This window comes from Cheilinus undulatus, linkage group 11 (genome assembly GCF_018320785.1).
Source record: "Cheilinus undulatus linkage group 11, ASM1832078v1, whole genome shotgun sequence".
Classification (NCBI taxonomy): domain Eukaryota; kingdom Metazoa; phylum Chordata; class Actinopteri; order Labriformes; family Labridae; genus Cheilinus; species Cheilinus undulatus.
The window spans coordinates 12,356,035-12,369,510 of NC_054875.1; the positions used below are offsets into that span (position 1 = coordinate 12,356,035).

The 13,476-nt window shown below is 39.6% G+C and overlaps 1 protein-coding gene across 2 annotated transcripts in view; it reads left to right on the top strand.

Annotated features, from left to right (window-relative positions):
• The first annotated feature begins 3,732 nt into the window (after positions 1-3,732).
• snphb (syntaphilin b) overlaps positions 3,733-13,476 on the top strand; it is a 47,220-nt gene continuing 37,476 nt past the window's right edge. For both annotated transcript variants that reach the window (XM_041799776.1, XM_041799777.1), the window contains exon 1: positions 3,733-3,854. The gene's annotated coding sequence lies outside the window, so the exon portion shown is untranslated. The remainder of the gene's footprint in view (positions 3,855-13,476) is intronic.

The following is a 13,476-nucleotide window of genomic DNA, read 5'->3' on the forward strand; positions in this document are numbered from 1 at the left end:
AGGTGCGAGCCAGAATACGTCAGCACTTTTAAATAGCTTGTCTCTTTCATTGTAAGAAATGCATCCCTAAATTGATAATGGTTGTTTTCTTATTAGTAAATACACATAATGGAGTGGGTTTCTTTTTTTAAGGAGACTGGGGCTGTAGCATGTGATTATGAATGTAAGTGTGCATGCATTTATGGATAATTGATGTCTGTTGCCAGACTCTCTTGCAAAAGCATACATATCTGATGATAAGGGGTTGTCTCAGCCAGTGAAACATGGTTTGTATCTTCCAGTCTTTTAATAAATTTGGAAAGCATGCCAATCTTGGATAAGTCAACCTGAGCTGCAATTTTGCAATCTTGTTTGGCTGATGAAGACCGATACAGAACAAAGAGAGGGCGCAGGGTAATGTCTACCATGAACATGCACTTGTACTTTAAAACATTTCTTTGAAACCGTCCACTTGTTGACCTGAATTGTTGTGCATATTCCCTCTTTTCCTTCCTGCCCACTCTCCATCTCAAACCCCTCCTCTGGAGTTCAATTGTTGGGGGATTACAACAAGGTCATGTGAGCAAAGAGAGACCACACTTTAGTGGGGTGAGGGTTAGGGGTTAGAGGGGATGGAGGACACCATGCTCAGTCATGGCTGGTTAGCCATGGGCCACTGCAGCGCAAAGCGTCAGCAGGTTGGTCGTGATATGGAGACATTGAAAAGCCAAATGACAGAACTGACAGGGAGCTTTTAAAACTTAAAGACAAAGACTTGGAGTCTTGTAAAAACAGCCGGAAAGTTCCTGGATAGTTGGCAGGCTGGGCTGCTGGCAGTTTCACCCAGGTTCTAGACTGCCCAAATCATCTACAATACTGTGACAAAGTATTTGCCCACTCCCTGATTTATATTTTTCATTTTTTGCATATTTGTCACACTTAAATGCTTCAGATCATCAAACAAATCTTAATATTAGACAAAGATAACCAGAGTAACTAAAAAAGGCAGTTTTTAAATGGTGATTTCATTTGTTAAGAAAAAAGCCATCCAAATCTGCCTAGACCTATGTGAAAAAATAATCCCCCCTAAACCTTATAATTGGTTGTGCCACCCTTGGTCTTTCACAGTCAGGACTTTTGGCCCACTCTTTTTTGCAGAGTTGTTTGAATTCAGCCGTATTGTTTTTTTTTTTGTTTTTTTTTTAGCATGACTGGCACAGCATCTCAAAAGGATTTCATTCCTGACTTTGACCAGGCCAACCTAAAACCGTCATTTTGCTTCTTTTTCCCTAAAGCTATCCAGAGGTGGACTTGCTGGTGTGTTTCAGATCATGGTCCCACTGCATATCCCAAGTGATTTTGGCCAAGAGGTCAAAAACTGATGGCCAGACATTCCCCTCCAGGATTTTCTGGTAGAGAGCAGAATTCAGGATTCCATAAATACAATAAGTGGACCAGGTCCTGCAGTAGCAAAGCAGCCCCAGACCATCACACTTCCACCATCATGTTTGTCTGCTGGTATGGTGTTTTTTTGATGAAACACTTTCTTAGTTTTACTCCAGATGTAACAAAACAGTTAAACTTTTTTCTTCTCAGTTAGCAGAATGTTTCCCCAAAGGTCTTGGGTATCATAACAATGTTTTTGTCAAATATGAGACAATCCTTTGTGCTCTTTTTGGTCAGTGGTGGTTTTGGTCTTGGAACTCTCCCATAATACTATTTTTCATAAACACTGACCTTAACTGAGGCCAGTGAGACCTGCAGGTCTTTAGATGTTGTTCTGGGTTCTTTTGTGACCTCCTGGATGAGTTGCTGATGCACTTTTGAAATAACTTCGGTAGGCTGTCCACTCCTGGGAAGGTTCACCACTGTTCCAAGTTTTCTCCATTTGTGGAAAATGGTTCTTACCACAGTTTGCTGGTGACCCACATCCTTAGAAATTGCTTTGTAACCCTTTCTAGATTGATTGATGTCAATGACTTTGCTTCTAATCTGCTATTGAACTTCTTTAGATCCTGACATGATTTGTTGCTTTAAAGATCTTTTAGTGTACTTCACTTTGTCTGACAGGTTCTGTTTAAGGGACTTCTGGGTTCAGCCAGTCTGGCAGTAATCAGGCCTGGGTGAGTTAATTCATGATTTATCAAGGGGGCAATTATTTGTAACACTGGGAGGTTTGGATGTCTTTTTTTCCTTAAATGAAATCATTTTTTAAACGGTCTAATGTTGAAATTTGTTTTAAGATCTGAAACATTTGGGTGTGACAAATATGCCAAAAGAAATGAAATGAAAATAATAAATAAATAAATAAATAGACAGAAAGGGGGCAAATTCTTTTTACAGCACTGTCTGTGCACAATAGGGCTGGGAAACATGTTTTTAAGATATAGCCAATCAGTGTCTTCAAATTAGATCCAGTGAAAGACAGTTTAACTTTTATCAGTTTAGTTTATATTAATCAGAAATAAAAAGAAAAGATGCATGGCCGAATGCTTAGTAAAAGATTGTTATGTTTGTTTTCCTAAAGAACCTCTGACAGTTACATGCCACTTAAATGCAAGACATAATTTTCATGCATGTTTGGGGTTATCTATTCAATGATTAAAAATGAAACCATATTGATACCCTGTTTGGTATCAAAGCAACAGAAACAGAAGTCTTAGACACCCACTATTGGTTAATTTGTTGTTTTTAATGAAAAAAAAATTGCAAGGACATTCATGCACACTGTCTAAATTGCACAATGTTGACAACAATTAAAAAGATGATGAAGTGACAGCTTTTCCACCTACCTTTCAATCAATCAATCAGTCAAATCATTGCTTGCATAAAAGTAAATAGTATAAAGAGGGCAAACAATGATACTAATAATTATATTATTATTGTTATATTTAAAATCTTAATTACAATTTTATTATTATTATTATACACGATAGAGGTTGGTGGCAGGTGGGCCCAAAGCAGCAGGTCATTTCCAAGAGAGATCCAGGCGAACCTATGAGGTCTAAATCTAGGTCTACAATCTAGAGGTGTGATGTCAGAACTAGAACATGAAGACTCAGCACTTGTCCAAGTGTTGCAGACACATTTGAGCAATTTAAACATTTTTTCTCTCTGTTTTGGTAAAAATAAATAAATAAATAAATAAATAAATAAATAAAATTGAAAAAAAAAAAAGACTTAAGACGATTAAGTAGCCTGTTTGTATTTTTGATACCGCTAAGCAAAAGATGGAAGAGAATTTTCCATTTTAAGAGTTCAGAGTTTAACCATCCTTGGCATGTAGAAGTGTTGTCATTGTTTTTGTACATTGAAGAAGCTGCAGAAATGTATCTGCAATTTTTGCATATTAAAAAAATAAAAATAATAACTGATATAGGGCGTCTACAATTTATTTTTTGTTGATGTGGTAATAAACCAATTTCAATACAATTGTCATTTATTCACTATAATCGTATCATTGTTTGCAAATCTGGTTCTGAGACAACCATTTGTTTGAGTATATAAATGGAATAAAAGCTAAAAGTAAAAAAACAAAACAAAACACAAGCTTAAAGACCCTGTCGACAGAAGAGTCAGTTTTCAACATTTTTAAGCGGCGTTGCCCTTTAAATACGACGTAACATGACGCAGATGCTTTCATCTATATACCCTCGTGCCTGTCCTCACGATGCAGCCATCCAGCGCACCTCCTGCGTCCCCCTGGCCCTGCCCCCCTCTCCTCGCTTCTCTCCTCCCCTCCTGCCCGGGCGTGTGAGCCACGATCAGCGCTCCATCCTGCGGAGCTCAGGGCGAAGAAAACCGCAGGGAAACAGCAAAAAAAGCAACGCAATGGACCCACCAAAGGAGTAGCTGAGCTGGGGAAGGGGGCTCAGGTAAGCGAGGCCTGGTCTTGTCATTGAACGCAGCAGTGTCATTGGATGTGGCAGAGCTGTCATTTTGCGGAGGATGCGCCTGTGGAGTGGAGAGTGTTGTGTGCATCAAGGACTACAAATAATGCATGAATGGAGTAACCGTGCAGGAAATGTGAGGAGCATGCTTGTTATTTTAAGCTCGCTGTGTTCTGCAGGCTAAAGCTAGGGCTAATGTTCAGGCTTTTTGCGTTTATGTTGGTGCATCTGATGGAGGGATGCTGCGCAGTGCGCACCGGCAGATGTTTACATGTCGTGTCAACGTGTGCGCCCATTTTTTTAACGTATGACTCCCCGGGGCCTTTGTGCGTCAGATACATGTTCATTGGCGCCAGCGTCGTAATTAGCGTTATCTGTGGCATTGCTGTAGCCATGGAGTAAAAGTACACTGTGTTAGAGAGCCAAAGTGTGTGACATTAGTCGTGACAGGTTGCTTGGCGCTGCAGTATGACCTTGCAGCCAGGGGCGCCACCAGGGATTCTGGTCCCAGTGAAAACACCAACACAGGCCACACCAACTCTGAGTAACTGCTGAAACTACACCTCCAGCACCAAATGTCCCATTGCATGACCTTACCTCTGCAGGTGTGCAGCTCTTCTGTAGTCCTCACTCTCTGCACAGCTTGTGCTGCAGAAAGCTATTGAAATATAAAACACTGCACTACAGAGGGATTCACTGTTTCATGTAAGGCAGGTATCTTAAATCAGAAAAGTGCAAAATGATCATTTACTTTTTAAATATTATAATAAATCTAAGCTCATTGAATGAAAATTCTATTGATAACGATCAACAACCTAAAAAAATATTTTGGCCACCATCATTACAGTAATGCACTTTAGTTGGACTCTGCATATGCAGTTTATTATATTTAAAATCATGTAGCGTTTTATGTGTAACCAAACTCTGGGTTTGTTTTGTTAACAAATAATAAAAATTATGACAGTCATAAATGTTTTGCAACAACTTTGGTAACTCTCAAGGGTCACATTTACCGTTTCACACATGTTCTTTGTAATTACTAGAGTTTCAAGAGCAGAAAGATTCACCTTCTAATGTAATGAAACTGATGATTTGGAGATTTGTCAAGTGTTACAACCTGGCTCATGGGACATGACAAAAAAGTAGGGATGAGCAACAATTACATTTAAAATTATTACAGAAAAAGTAAAGTATTAAATGTGCAAAAGAACAAATCATGGATCAAAAGATTAAGCAGGGCTGGGTCCAGCTGAGTGACAGAGACCGAGATGAACAGGAAGCCAGCTTTTGCAGACTGGGTGGAGCGATTGGACTCAGGTGCTCCACATCAGGTAGCTTCAGACACAAAGGCTGTGTATGAAACCACACACACATTCCCTACTCCCTATCCACTATAAAGTGAGCAGCATATAGTGGACTCAACTGCAAAACACAAAAATGATTTCGGACACTACTCCAGCCGCGGTCGATGAAGTCATCGCCGTCTCACAATTAAAATGTTTAGCAACAATGGCTCATAGATTTTAATGACAACAGCTGGGGATTGACACAAGCATGCTAGGGGCCGTCACACAAGTCATCAGTTTCTTGGAGGTATACTTTGTGTGGAAGGAGAGGGCCTCTGTGAGGTCATGGGGTTAGTCAAGTCAGAGAAAAGGCTACTGTCATCATGGGTGCTGGTTTGGCTCCTTGGATAGAGCAGGCACCCACATACAGAGGTTAAAATCCTCAAAGGTCTGGCTGCAGGATTGATTCTTGGTCTGGTCCTAATCAGAGCCGTTTGGTGCATGTCATCCCTGCTCTCTCTCACTATATTTCCAAAAAGTATTCTTTAAAAAAGCTACCATTACAGATGTATGAGGAGAAATCAGCAGAATCGAGCACTAATTTACAAAAGTTAAATTCATAAGTTGTCTGTCACTACATTCTCGTGGCTAGAGCTCTCCATGGAGCCATATGTTATTGTTTGCTATTTTGCCTCATAGTAGCATGTTTTAGTCTGTTGAGGAGTTGACTTTGAGGACTGAATTAAGTTTAAAGATATGTTTGGGTGTTTTTGAAGTTGGGTTGTCTCAGTCACTTGGCGAGAGTAGTGCCATGAGCCTCCAGAGATTTCAGTGTCCCTTGCTCTATCAAACAGCGTGTATGTGGAGAAGCTAGGCTGTACAGTGCCACAGACGGGTATAGTGTCTCAGCGTAATTTAGCGAGGTAAAAATGGGCCAAAACCAATGCTGATTAAATCAGCTACATGCTCTTCCACCTCAGCATCAGCTGTTTGCAGCGGTGGGCATCTGTTAAAGTCCCTCTCTGTACTCCGGCTCATAAAGTATCCCCTCTCATCCACAGTAAATGGTACATCATCTTCACTTGAGTCAAAATTGCTCATTTTAATGTTGTTTTAGCTTAGTTTCCTGTTTGCTCTGATGAAGCCCACAGACTTAAACAGTTGTTTAAGTATGCTGAGGTGGAAGAACACATAGCTGGTAGCCAAAGCTTGCATTGCAAACTAGTTCCAAAGATGAAGACTTTCTGGACGAAGAACAAAACACTCCTTAAATGTTAGATTTAGCATTCAGTTGAGCCAGCATTGGTTTTTTTTGTTTGGGCTATTTTCACCTCAAACTTGCCAAATAATGCAGAGCAACTGCACCCGTCTGTGGCGCTGTTTAGCCTAGCTTCCCCAAGCGCGTCCTGTATGACGGTGTAACGCTAACTGAAATCTCTGGGGGATAACAGCACTACTCTCACCAAGTAGCTTATATAAGTCAACCTGAAATACACCCAATTAAAAGATCACACTGTGCTGATGTTCCCTTAAGGTTTTGGCACAACTCAAAGTCCTCCATTTCACCGTCTCTTGTTGTTTTATGATGATGAGCAGCGCAGAGAAAACATGGTGAGCCACAGACAGGTCCCTGCAGGACATAGTTAGTTCTACTTCAAAACACCCTTATTTGTTGCCAAGGGGGGTTGGAGTTGATCCAAGCTGTCATTGTATGAGAGGTGGGATACTGCTTGGACTTCGAGAGCCAATCACAATGTTGAAGCAGATACAAATAATCATGCTAACACTCACCTGCAGACGTCTTAGAGTCAACATGAAATGAGGAAGGCAAAATACCAATGCATGCACAGGCTGAACATACAAACTCCACACTGAGATGTCCTGTTTGACAGGGATTTTAACCATTAACCTTCTAGCTGTGAGGAGACAGTGTTAACCACTTATCCACTGTGCAGCATAGTTACATTTTTTCCCCCATGAACATTACGTAAACCCTTAGTGGCTGTTTTTTCTATTTATTTACAACACAGCTTGCAATGAAACCGGTCTACTTTGTGAATAACAGTAGTAAGAGAATGTACTCATCTTGTTCCCAAAAATATGTTGTTGTTATTAGAATAGAGTGCTTGGATGCACCAAAGAGCACAAGACCTAAGACAAATAAATCCCCTTTTTAGTCCTCTCCTGTAGTTGCTGTACATAATTTGCATAGTTGCTGAGTAATTGTTTTGTGGCTCTTTGTAGCCATTTAACCTTCTAACTGAAAAGCCGTTTGGCTCCACGCATATAGACCTTGATTGATTTACAAACCATTAAACATTTGCTGCTACTAGAAATAGAGTTCTATTGAGTCGTTCTGCCCAGATTGTCTACTTTGTCTTGATATCTGATCCAGCTGTTTACGTTACTATCAGGCTTACCATCATCACCAGGTCCATGCATTCTCCCAATCACCACAATGGTCGGCAGCCAAACTGGTCCGACACAATGCTGACTGTTTCAGTGTTTTATTTGGGCTAAACCTCATATGTCTAGGATGTTGTTTTCCCCCTCTTTTTCATCTGGGCTGCAGTTGAGCTAATCACACCAGTTGCTCTTACTGCAGGGAAGGAATCAGCATTTCTGTCAAGGAGATTTAAGCCTGTTTGAGCCGGGAAAACATGCCACTTTAAATGTCAACTGCTAGCACTGTGCATTTATTTGAGATGGTGCTACAAAAGACATAAAGTTCAGCGCTTTTGCAGCAGCAACAATTTTTAATATTTAATGTGACTCATCATTAAGTAGGGATGCACTGGTACAACAGGTGTTGATTTAAATTTCAGTTTTCCCCACATTAATGTTCCACCAGTCCTCCCAGTAAGTGTTTAAACATGCTTTAACAGACTTACCACCTCTTTAATGCAGCGGAGGAAAGATGTAAACAAAGCACTGTCTACTCTACCTTAATCTTTGCTAATGAACATTTTTTTTAGACACCCAGCTGAGGTTGGCTCTGTAAGCACTGAGCTCTGTTTTGGTCTCCTCTGAGTTAAATATGTGGATAAAGAGGTGGCTGTGGCTATCATAGAACTTAAGGTCAATGCGAATAGTTTCATCAATCAAACATTTATGACTGATTGATTGCAAAGATCCATCTTATGTGTCCAAACCTCCCTGTTCTGTCTGCCCAGTGTTGCTGTAATGACAAAGGCGTCTGTTACTTTGACACTTTGCCATTGTGGAAGAGTGAGAACTGGAGAGCTTTCATCCAGGCCTCCAATCAAATGTGCTGTCATTTTGCATTGCATAACTCCTCTGTCTCTATATAAACAGGCAGCTGAAAGCTTTTGGTAGCCTCATAGATTCTGTTCAGCCTCTCTAATGTCCTTTTATCACTCTGTATAACAGGATTTTAAGGTCCCTATTGAGAGTAACAAAAATAAACTGAAATTGGACCAGTCATATCAACCAGACTGAGACACATCAGGCCACCTCATGTGGCTAATGTGGATACAATTTATTTGCTTCATATCTTATTTTTTCCATGCAAATATTTTAACTACAAACTCAATACGAATAGATTTTTGCAGGAATTTCTTGCAAGGCTGAAATGTAACTTTTATATTTTTCTCATATGATAAGACAACAAAACCTGTAGCAGGATATTGTCAGTATGATGAGCTATTAACTAAACTGTAAAGGCTTAGCTTTGTCTAGGTAAGGGCCAACATTTAGGTAGATCCATGGACTATATAAGCATGGACTAATTCTCTCTGATGTGACTATGTATCAGTTTCTGAATCAGATTTTTTTATTTTTTAAGTTTTTTTTGGGGGCCTTTATTTATATAGGACAGCTGAAGACAGACAGGAAACATGGGGAGAGAGAGAGAGGGAGGAAGACATGCACCTAACAGCACAAACAGATACAGAAGACTCCAGCCTCAGTACAAGAGTACCTGCTCTACCAATAGAGCTAAACCAGTACCCATGAAGCTGAATAGAGACACAAGTATGGCGGTTGCGATACTGGAAATGTTTTGTCAAAAAGGAAAGCCACCTGGGCTATCTTCAGGCACACTCGTGCCAGTCAAGGATTAAGTTAAAAAGCCGTTATTAGCTCAGGGCATATCTAATAAAAATCCATAAAATTCAAAGAGAATGCTGACAGGTTTCCACCTACACAGGGTTCACGCCCTGATGAAAAGTGAGAGTGAATTTACGCTTCACACTTCAAGAGCACCTGGCTTTTATCTGGAGTTTACCACACAACAAGAGCATGTGGTAACGTCTTGCCCTTTCACATTGAAAATGTTTTCTTTTAAGTCAGCTTAGAAACAGGCCAGAATCTTGAGGTGAGGCAGGCGTTTGGCCTCCTGACAGACTTTTACAATACACTGTTTTTTGTCAGATCAGCAATGCCCTTATGAATGAATATGAATGCCTCTTATAATTCATAAAATCTAAACAAATGGAGTACTGAGAAGAAAAACTGACCTCCAAAGTGTGTGCCCATGAAGACATCATCTACTCAGTAGAGCAGAAAATAGTTTTGAAATGATTTATTATTTGATTTTAATCTGATTCATCAATGAATCAGATTAAAATTAAATCCATGCTTTTATTAAAAAAAAGCCCAGATGTCCAAGATCTATTGAAATAACATACAAATTACATACAGTTATTTATAAGAAGTAAATGACAAACAAAATGTCGACCAGTTTTGCTTCATAAAAAACCTTTAAGATGCCGCTGAGTGCAAATACATGCTTTACAATGTGTATGAAAATGTTTGCCCTCCTCGCTCAAATAGATATGTATTGATCAGCATTCATTTTAACAGCTGTTTTAATTTTTGGCTAAGTTTTAAAACACAATGTTAATCAATTTAAGTCACGTTTTGTCATCACCTTTATAGTTTTAGTATATTGAAAGGAAGCACATGCTAGTCTTTACTCTAAGTCAAAAGATTTATTCTCTTCACCTGAATCTGGTGTCAGATCTTACTGCACTCTGCCAAACCTGGAATCCCTGAACTCTACAGCTGAAAGGCACACGAGCTACAGATCTGTTGTGTTTTGATGGATTTACTCACAGTGGAGAAATATCATAAATGTTAAATGTTAATGTCAGTGTAGTAAATAGTAAGTTGTACTTTTTGTTGTACCGAGTAACGTAACGCATTCGTTTTACAATTCAATTATCCGTTAATAATTACATTTCTATATAAGTAATTCATTACTAAAAAAAATCCTCCCTCCTCTGTGGCTGCCAAAAAGAGAAAGAAATGAAGAAGCTCCAAGCATCTATCCTTTTGTTCTCGTGCACATTGGCACGTCGCACTGTGCCAGCTTTCGCGCGCACCGCTAGCTTATGGGGCTAGTGAGATGACAGAGAGGACAGTGTTGCACTGTGGAATTATCTCCATTATGTTGTATTTTTGGACGAATGAGATGAGAACAGCTGCATGGTGAAACTTAAGTTTATAAGCTCGTGTTGTTTAATATCTTCATGGAATCAGCTGTGTAACCGTTCCAATTACGCACCGTTATTACGCACAGCGTTTGAGCGATTCTGTCTGCCCGTGCCCAGACTGTGAGTGCATCAAAGGTTTCTCAAACTGTTAGTGGTGTTGTCAGACTGCAGAGATACAGATTATGGGCCGCGAATTAGGCTGTTCAGTGACACTGGAGCTACGCATGAAACGGTAGACGTGTGGTCCTTAATCATCGTTTATACAACCAAAAAGTGGAACGAGTGGTTATTAAAGGTTTTAATATTTACGCAGAAGTACTCGAACGTGTTAGTTTTATCAGTAGGTAACGCAGTGACGTAACACATTCATTTTTGTCAGGATGTAACCAGTAATCTAACGAATTAGTTTGAAAGAAAATCAAGGATTTTGAGTTTGACAGCCCACCACTAACATGTTAATTCAGTCATGTCTCCAAACCAAAAACACTACTTTGCTTCCACTACAGTTTTTACTAGAAAAATCTATTTTTTGTCACCAGAGGTTTGGCTCAATCTGAGAAACTGTCATTGATTAAAAATTTTCCTCATAGTTTTTGTGAATCATTAACTGTATTTGTGCAACGCAAACAACTTTGTACTCATGACTCAATAACTGCTTGACACAGTGAATAGCCACATTTGCGTCCAAAAATTTAATCATCAATTGTCATCAACTTTATTGATTCATCGTTGCAGCTCAGCTTTTCAGAACAAATCAGTTTTGGAACCAGGCTGTTGATCCCTGCTGTTAAAATGTAAACAATTTCTGAATGGATGTGTATGTGACTGTTAGGGCTTTTACAGCTTTAAGTGGACACTCGAGGAACAGGCGTTTCATATTTCCACACTGGATTCATTTTTTAATTACTAACGCTGCTGCTTGGGCAGAGTGTGTCGGACTCAGCAGCTCGTACTGCTGCAGTACCTGTTGCATGAACACTTTGTCTCAGTCAGACATTAAAAATCCTGTCTCATGGATCGGTAGGTTATGAATGGTACATAGTATGGATTTTTAAATGTTCAAGCTACAAAAACATAATATATGAAGGGTCTTGAAGGTTGTTATTTCTTGCTGTTTTGTTAGCAACAGTCTCCTAAAAGGTTTGTCGATGTATTAATGTGTATATCTTAAAGACAAAGATGCTTAAAGAATGGCTGCAGTTAAGTTTCTTGGCATCATGATCCTGCATGGATCCTGCTGTAGACAGAGAGGGGAAGAGATAAATGTGGGCAGAGCTCAGTCTCCACCCACATGGTATTACTGTGATTGCAGGTATCGATTTCCTGTTTGTGTCAATGCTCTTTGCCTGTCTCTACTCTGAGAAAAATAGTTCTCACACACTATTAGCACGATCACTTAGACCGCAAAGCTCTGGCATGCTTCTGATCGCTGCCGCTCAGCTCACTAATGACAAACCCGGGGAGAAAGATATTTAGAGCTTTTGACCTGATTTAGATGATGAATTAGTCTGCCATCTCTGATGAAAGACCTGTATGAAGTGCCTTTAGAAGTAAAAATTAACTAAGGCTCTTTGCACTTTTCTCTTAAAATGAGGCCAGACCCTGTAAAAATCAAACAATAATCAGATATCATTCATAATTAGGTTATGGGGCAAGAAACTCAAAGTAATCCATTGCTGAGCTTTGTTTTAGAGCTAATTAACCATGAAAATCTGGTAAATATTGATGATTTTAGATAATGCTTTATCAGATTCTCCTACCCTCTCCTTTTTTCCCCTGTGTTGGGATAATCTGTGGTCCAGTAAGAACAGTGATGCAGCTTTTTTCCGCTGTGTGCTGCTGGATCACAGCCTGGCTGGTCAGCAGCTGCTGCAGCACTTTGGTGGCTCCGCAAGACCGGTCTGATCTGCACCAATGCTAGAAACCACAGTGTTATCAGCCTGTAACTCCTGAGTTGGTATAAATAAGTGCGTATGCTTGACTTATCCCCACCTAAACCCTGTTGCTGTTCACAAACTTTCAGGTTTGGTTTCGATGCATTTCCACCAACATTTACAGGTTTGAAGGAAAGTGTAGCTATAATGTGTTTTTGTATTTCCATGTTCAGTGTAGTCACTTTAGAGGATTGTGCAACAACTTGCTGCATGACTGAAGATGTAAAGCCCAGACAGCTGTTGATTTAGTCCACCTGTAACAAGATCCACTGGATTGTAGCGACTCTGGATGCTTGACAAATGTGCAGAAAACCTGCACATGTGCAAAACAATAACTGTTCATGAAAATAACTGTTTCCATGGAAACCTATAACTGGGATTAAAGCTAAAAATGCATCATGCTAACTCCTCCTACAAAACTGTTCTATCTCAATGTTTCTCCACTACAGGAGAAGTTTGTACCTCAGGTATTTATATCTAATTTGGGAGAAAAGCAGAAAAAAATGATAGCTTGCAGTACACAAAGAAGATTCATTGTGAAATAAAGAAAAAGCAAACATTTACTCTGCTGCGAAAGCATGTAGCTATAGCGGTGTTTTACAACCCAGAATTTAGTGTGCATAACAAAAGTTAGTCTGATAATTAAGGAGGAGGCTTAAACACAGTGGGACATAAGCTCTGATTAAACTGGATCTCACTCAGAGTAAAACTTTATTGACTCAAGCCTTGTAACAGAATGCATATTTAATTAGCTGTAGTTAATTGATGCTAGAGCGTATCATTTGCTGCTGCTATTTTTCTCTTTGATACTGAACAGATATCAATTTCTTACAAATCAGAGCACATTTTTCATTACCTTTGTCAGAGAGCTTCCTCATCTAAATCTAGCTTTATTTATGCCACTCCCTCGAGGTTAGTTGAATTCTGGCAA